We start from the raw sequence: 7,500 nt of genomic DNA, 5'->3' as shown, positions 1-7,500 counted from the left end.
GGGCGCGGACCTTCGTGCGTCGAACACCGGCAAACGTAGCATATATCGCCTGATATGAAAAAAAAATCGGTCACGAGGAGAACACTACGAGTATATACGTTCGATAACCGATACACGAAGCGGTGCATAAGCGGGCGGTCGCCCTCGTAAGGACGACTCACGACGCCGCGAGCACTCACGCAGGTCCGTGACGGTTCTCTCCGCTCTTATTCGTATCCCTTCGTATACCTTCGTCCGACTCGGAAACGTTCTCTTACAGTTTTTAAGAAGAACGACGGCGGGTTGTCAAGGCAAGAAGGGACAGAGAGAGACAGAGGTAGAGTTTCGTAGTCTCCCGTGAACACGATAGATTATATATCGAGCATGCGTACGACTTGCACGGTCTCTGCACGACCGCGACGAACGCCGACGAGCGTCCAACAATCGCTCGTACGTCGCGTATGTTCTCTCCGTCCGCTCTTATTCGTATCCTCGTTCTTGTACCTTCGTCCGACTCTGAAACGTTCTCTTATATAAAGAAGAACGACGGCGGGTTGTTAAGGCAAGAAGGGACAGAGAGAGACAGATACGGAGAGTAACGATACGCAACGCAAACAGTCTTAGGTTTACGTGAGCAACCCTCAGCCAGGCGTGGTCCAGGAATTGTATCCGTGGACCGCAATGTGCGTTCGAAATGTCGATGTTCATGTGTCCTGCAGTTCACACGTTGACGCGCAATTAGCTGCGTTCTTCATCGACCCACGAGCCAAGTGATCCACCGTTCAGGGTAATCTTTTATAAATTTTGCAACAGTTCAATACTCAAATGTACTCTTCTCGGTTCTAGCGAAGCCGAGTTCCGTCACGTTCGACCAACGGGAATCGAACGCGCAGAAGTCGCCATAGGATTGACGACACAAAAACGTTCGAAAAAAAAGAAACCGACGAACGCGCGAAGATACGCGCGTTCGCCGGCCGGGCGTAAAGTACATTATGATATATAACAACCATCGAGATCGAAGCTCCGTTCGTCAGGAAACGACGGGGATATATACACCCGATTCTGAATCCTCTGTACAGCACACGATCTCGCGAACGAGTAAGGACGGTGGCTAGCCCATGTTTTATATGTGTTTGATTCTACTCTCTCGTCCAATTATTCAAGAAACAGCGCGCGTGCATCTCTCCATCGTTCGGGTGATAGTAAAGATTCGATGGGATTTGCGCGGCCGTCCGCCTCGAGCGGTCTTTCGTCCCAATATCCAGAAGCAGAGTTTGAAAAACTCTAGCGACGGCACGGGTGTCCGACTCAGGACATCGAGGTTTCGAAGCCGGCGATCCCCTCCGAACGGATGGCGACCACGCGACGACTGAAAGCATGAAAAATCGACGAAAGATAGAACACATCTCCGTTCGGGTGATGTTTTTTTTAAAAAAAAAAAAACAAAAATTCGATGGTACTCGCAGCCATCGTCCTCGCGCGGTCTTTCGTCCCAACATCCAGAAGCAGAGTTTGAAAAGCTCTAGCGACGGCACGGGTGTCCGACTCACGACAACGAGGATAGACAGCCGGTTCCCTCCGAACGGGTTATGCGACGACGATAAACTCGATGAAACTTTAGTCTCGTTCAGGTAGTGTGTGTGTCTTGTAAATCAAAAATTCGATGGGACTCTCATCCATCGTCCTCGCGCGGTCTTTCGTCCCAACATCCAGAAGCAGAGTTTGAAAAACTCTAGCGACGGCACGGGTGTCCGACTCACGACAACGAGGATAGACAGCCGGTCCCCTCTGAACGGTATATTATATATATGCGATGATAGACGACAAACTGGATGAAACTAAGTCTCGTTCAGGTAGTGTGTACATCAAAAATTCGATGGAACTCGCATCCGTCGTCCTCGCGCGGTCTTTCGTCCCAATATCCAGAAGCAGAGTTTGAAAAACTCTAGCGACGGCACGGGTGTCCGACTCACGACAATGAGGAAAGACAGCCGGTCCCCTCTGAACGGTATATTATATGAAACTTTAAGTCTCGTTCAGGTAGTGTGTACATCAAAAATTCGATGGAACTCGAATCCGTCGTCCTCGCGCGGTCTTTCGTCCCAATATCCAGAAGCAGAGTTTGAAAAACTCTAGCGACGGCACGGGTGTCCGACTCACGACAACGAGGATAGACAGCCGGTCCCCTCTGAACGGTATATAATATACATTATGCGACGGTAGACGATCAACTAGACGAAACTTTAGTCTCGTTCAGGTGGTGTAAAAAAATTCGATGGGATACGCACGCACGGCTGTCGTCGTCCTCGAGCGGTCTTTCGTCCCAATATCCAGAAGCAGAGTTTGAAAAACTCTAGCGACGGCACGGGTGTCCGACTCACGACATCGAGGCTTCGAAGCCGGCGGCATTCCCCTCTGAACGAACTTCGGCTACACTAGTTACGAATCGTTGCTACACATCGTCTTCATCGTCGTCGTCGTCGACATCGACATCGACATCGTATCATCATCATCATCGGTCATCGTCGCATAGCGGGCCAACATCCACGCGATGCGTCTTCGTTCTAGGTTACCCGATCCACGAGTATGTTACACGTGGTTTCGTTATTTCGAACGAAACGACACACGAAGAGCACACGCCCTGTGGGTAGGAAGCACGTTTCGAGAACGACGAGAGTTTCGATGAAAGAGACGAGAGAAGTCGACGCAGAAGGTATCCATGGATCTTCGAAGAGAACCTTCGAAGATGTATATCGGTATCCTTTCGCTCTGCGCGACTCGCTACAAGTTCTTTCGCTCTCGTCGACTCGTTCTAGACGCTTCGTTCGATCCCAAAGAGGAGTCTTCGATATGTCCCGTTGCTAGGAGGAGAACAAACGCAACACAGACCACGAAACATAGAAGAGAATAGGCGAGCATGATCTCTCCGACACGAGGCACTTTAGAGATTTTCTTATTAGTTTGCATGGACTTTTATATTCGTTCGTACGGTTTCCACGATGCAAATACGAAATACGAGATCGTGACGGCGGGTCTTTCTGTGTACGGCCTCTCGCAGGCGCCACGACTGCATTTCTCTTTACACGTGGTTTCCATCGTAATTTTTTTCGTTTGATATCGAGCCTTAACTTTTGTTGGCTCTTTCGAAGCTAGAGTTCCCTTTTATTAGAATTTCATATATATATATGTTTTATTCGGAGACGGCGGGTCTTTCTGTTTACGACCTCACGCAGGCGCCTCGAATAAGTTTCATTCGCATTTCGTTTTTATACTTATACATATCTCTTCATCCCGATGATCGAGAGAGAGTGCCACCTTCTCTTCGTATAATTCCGTAGCTGGAGGGTCGTCTCCTCCTTAAGAATATTACTATTCGTGCCAACGGAGGTTGCCAAGCTCCCTGGCGTTTTCGTTTGTTAAAGTATATAGCTTGTTAATACGTCGTATATACTTTCGTCGATACAGGAGGAGTACAGCTCCTTACCGACCATTGATATATATTTCATAGTTTTTATATGTGTTCAAGTCAAATTCTTTTGGTATCGTATCGTTAATGATCCTTCCGCAGGTTCACCTACGGAAACCTTGTTACGACTTTTACTTCCTCTAAATGATCAAGTTTGGTCATCTTCCCGGTAACATCGGCAATGCTTATCACATTGGCCGCGCACCAGTCCGAAGACCTCACTAAATCATTCAATCGGTAGTAGCGACGGGCGGTGTGTACAAAGGGCAGGGACGTAATCAACGCGAGCTTATGACTCGCGCTTACTGGGAATTCCTCGTTCATGGGGAATAATTGCAAGCCCCAATCCCTAGCACGAAGGAGGTTCAGCGGGTTACCCGGGCCTTTCGGCCAGGGAAAACACGCTGATTCCTTCAGTGTAGCGCGCGTGCGGCCCAGAACATCTAAGGGCATCACAGACCTGTTATTGCTCAATCTCGTGCGGCTAGAAGCCGCCTGTTCCTCTAAGAAGATTTGTTTGTACGTTGGTAGTAAAAACCCACCGACCGAAGCCGGGGGCCTTCGAGATACCATAAGTTACGTCTATTTAGCAGGCTAGAGTCTCGTTCGTTATCGGAATTAACCAGACAAATCGCTCCACCAACTAAGAACGGCCATGCACCACCACCCACCGAATCAAGAAAGAGCTATCAATCTGTCAATCCTTCCGGTGTCCGGGCCTGGTGAGGTTTCCCGTGTTGAGTCAAATTAAGCCGCAGGCTCCACTCCTGGTGGTGCCCTTCCGTCAATTCCTTTAAGTTTCAGCTTTGCAACCATACTTCCCCCGGAACCCAAAAGCTTTGGTTTCCCGGAAGCTGCCCGCCGAGTCATCGGAGGAACTTCGGCGGATCGCTGGCTGGCATCGTTTATGGTTAGAACTAGGGCGGTATCTGATCGCCTTCGAACCTCTAACTTTCGTTCTTGATTAATGAAAACATTTTTGGCAAATGCTTTCGCTTCTGTCCGTCTTGCGACGATCCAAGAATTTCACCTCTAACGTCGCAATACGAATGCCCCCATCTGTCCCTATTAATCATTACCTCGGGGCTCCGAAAACCAACAAAATAGAACCGAGGTCCTATTCCATTATTCCATGCACACAGTATTCAGGCGAAGGTAGCCTGCTTTAAGCACTCTAATTTGTTCAAAGTAAACGTATCGGCCCACCTCGACACTCAGTGAAGAGCACCGCGATGGGATATTAGTTGGACCGCCCGCGAGGAGCTAAGCCCACCGATAGGACGTACCACATAATGCCAGTTAAACACCGCGAGCGGTGAACCGACACTGTGACACACAGATTCAACTACGAGCTTTTTAACCGCAACAACTTTAATATACGCTATTGGAGCTGGAATTACCGCGGCTGCTGGCACCAGACTTGCCCTCCAATTGGTCCTCGTTAAAGGATTTAAAGTGTACTCATTCCGATTACGGGGCCTCGGATGAGTCCCGTATCGTTATTTTTCGTCACTACCTCACCGTGCCGGGAGTGGGTAATTTGCGCGCCTGCTGCCTTCCTTGGATGTGGTAGCTGTTTCTCAGGCTCCCTCTCCGGAATCGAACCCTGATTCCCCGTTACCCGTTACAACCATGGTAGGCGCAGAACCTACCATCGACAGTTGATAAGGCAGACATTTGAAAGATGCGTCGCCGGTGCTAGACGACCATGCGATCAGCACAAAGTTATTCAGAGTCACCAAAACAAACGATGGACGGACAGACGAGCCATCCGCCACCGATTGGTTTTGATCTAATAAAAGCATTCCTACCATCTCTGGTCGGAATCTGTTTGCATGTATTAGCTCTAGAATTACCACAGTTATCCAAGTAAATGTAGGTATGATCTAAGAAACCATAACTGATTTAATGAGCCATTCGCGGTTTCACCTTAATGCGGCATGTACTGAGACATGCATGGCTTAATCTTTGAGACAAGCATATGACTACTGGCAGGATCAACCAGGGATCTTATTCGTATAACAATTCTTATAAATTTCGTTTAAGTTCTCTTCGTGTCGTAGGTGGGACGTAAGCACCGTACGACGAGACTTTTCGTTCTTAAGATAGATATATTATAAAATATATCTCTTAGCGACGTTCGAGATACACCCATAGTTCAGTAATAATCTTCGAACGCCGCTCGCAGCCACTTTGTAATTCTCAACTTCTCCTCTCTCTCTCTCATAGTATTATATAAAATGTTTAAGAATCATACTTCTAAAGGAACATTCTATAATGCTGTCTTCGTGTAAAAAGACTTATATCTCTCCTCCTCTCTCAACTCTTAGAATATCTTAGCGGTAAAGCACGTATACACACCTCACGCTGAACGAACAAGCGCGTATCCCAGTGCGTCGCGCTGGACATACCGTAAGAATATTCTTCCTTTTCGGTAGAACATTCTCGGTAGAAGACATACTACGCAAAGATAGTACGCTCTACCGGCCCGTCGAATACTTCTGCGAAAGCAGAAGTTCGGCGAACGCTAATTTTTTGAAAAAATCGATCAAAATGTTTAATCCCGACGTATTTAATGGAGATATAACGATTGCCGTAAAAAAATTTATACCTTATAACGCTTTTTAACGAATAAACTCGAAAAAACTTTTTCGCACTCGGAATTTTTCTAAGTCCCAACGTACCGGCTCGGAATTTTTCTATGTTCCAACGACCGGTCGTGTCGGTCCGAACGTTTTTATATCCGTCTGCCGACGATATAAACGCTTAATCCCGACGTATTTTATCGAGTTATAACGATTTATGTAAAAATATTCGTACCTCGTAACGCTTTTTAACGAATTAACTCGAAAAGAGTGTTCGGTCCGAAAATTTTCCAAGTTCGAACGACCGGCCGCATAGGTCCGTTTTTAAAAATCGTTCTCGGACGGAAATAAACCATTAATCCCGACGTATTTTGTCGTGTTACGTCGATTTATGCAAAAAAATTCATACCTTGTAACGCTTTTAACAGAGTAAACTCGAAAAAACTTTTTCGGACTCGGAATTTTTCTAAGTCCCAACGTACCGGCTCGGAATTTTTCTATGTTCCAACGACCGGTCGTGTCGGTCCGAACGTTTTTATATCCGTCTGCCGACGATATAAACGCATAATCCCGACGTATTTTATCGAGTTATAACGATTTATGTAAAAATATTCGTACCTCGTAACGCTTTTTAACGAATTAACTCGAAAAGAGTGTTCGGTCCGAAAATTTTCCAAGTTCGAACGACCGGCCGCATAGGTCCGTTTTTAAAAATCGTTCTCGGACGGAAATAAACCATTAATCCCGACGTATTTTGTCGTGTTACGTCGATTGATGCAAAAAAATTCATACCTTGTAACGCTTTTAACCGAGTAAACTCGAAAAAACTTTTTCGCACTCGGCATTTTTCTAAGTCCCAACGTACCGGGTCGGAATTTTTCTATGTTCCAACGACCGGTCGTGTCGGTCCGAACGTTTTTATATCCGTCTGCCGACGATATAAACGCTTAATCCCGACGTATTTTATCGAGTTATAACGATTTATGTAAAAACATCCGTACCTCGTAACACTTTTTAACGAGTTATTTCGAGGGGAACTTTCGGCCTTTTCGTAACGGGGCGAAAAAATTCAAAGTTCCAACGTCCCAGTCATGTTGGTCCGGCGGATGAAATTCTAAAAAAAAATAAAGTGAAATCGCTACTTTCGACTAGATTTCGTCGAAACATAACGATTTCACTGATAATTTCGATACCTTATAACGCTTTTTCTCGAGTTATTTCGAGTTGAACTTTCGGTACTTTCGTGGCGGTGCGAAAAAATTCTAAGTTCCAACGTCCCGGTCATGTTGGTCCGGTGGATGAAATTTTTTAAAAAAATAAAGTGAAATCGCTACTTTCGACTAGATTTCGTCGAAACATAACGATTTCACTGATAATTTCGATACCTTATAACGCTTTTTCTCGAGTTATTTCGAGTTGAACTTTCGGTACTTTCGTGGCGGTGCGAAAAAATTCTAAGTTCCAACGTCC

General features: G+C 46.3%; 2 non-coding genes across 2 annotated transcripts; both read right to left on the bottom strand.

Moving 5' to 3' along the window:
• Nucleotides 1-614: 614 nt before the first annotated feature.
• On the bottom strand, nt 615-769 carry LOC117162575 (5.8S ribosomal RNA). Its single transcript, XR_013061580.1, has one exon. It is a non-coding gene; the product is annotated as a 5.8S ribosomal RNA (ribosomal RNA).
• A 2,761-nt stretch (nt 770-3,530) lies between these two features.
• LOC117165193 (small subunit ribosomal RNA) lies at nt 3,531-5,453 on the bottom strand. The gene has a single exon (XR_004465847.2). It is a non-coding gene; the product is annotated as a small subunit ribosomal RNA (ribosomal RNA).
• Between the last annotated feature and the right edge of the window lie 2,047 nt (nt 5,454-7,500).

The sequence above is a fragment of the Bombus vancouverensis genome, unplaced genomic scaffold, assembly GCF_051014615.1.
Source record: "Bombus vancouverensis nearcticus unplaced genomic scaffold, iyBomVanc1_principal scaffold0063, whole genome shotgun sequence".
Lineage (NCBI taxonomy): Eukaryota > Metazoa > Arthropoda > Insecta > Hymenoptera > Apidae > Bombus > Bombus vancouverensis.
The sequence above is the reverse complement of the archived record's forward strand: the minus strand, read 5'-3'. Positions and strand labels throughout refer to the sequence as shown.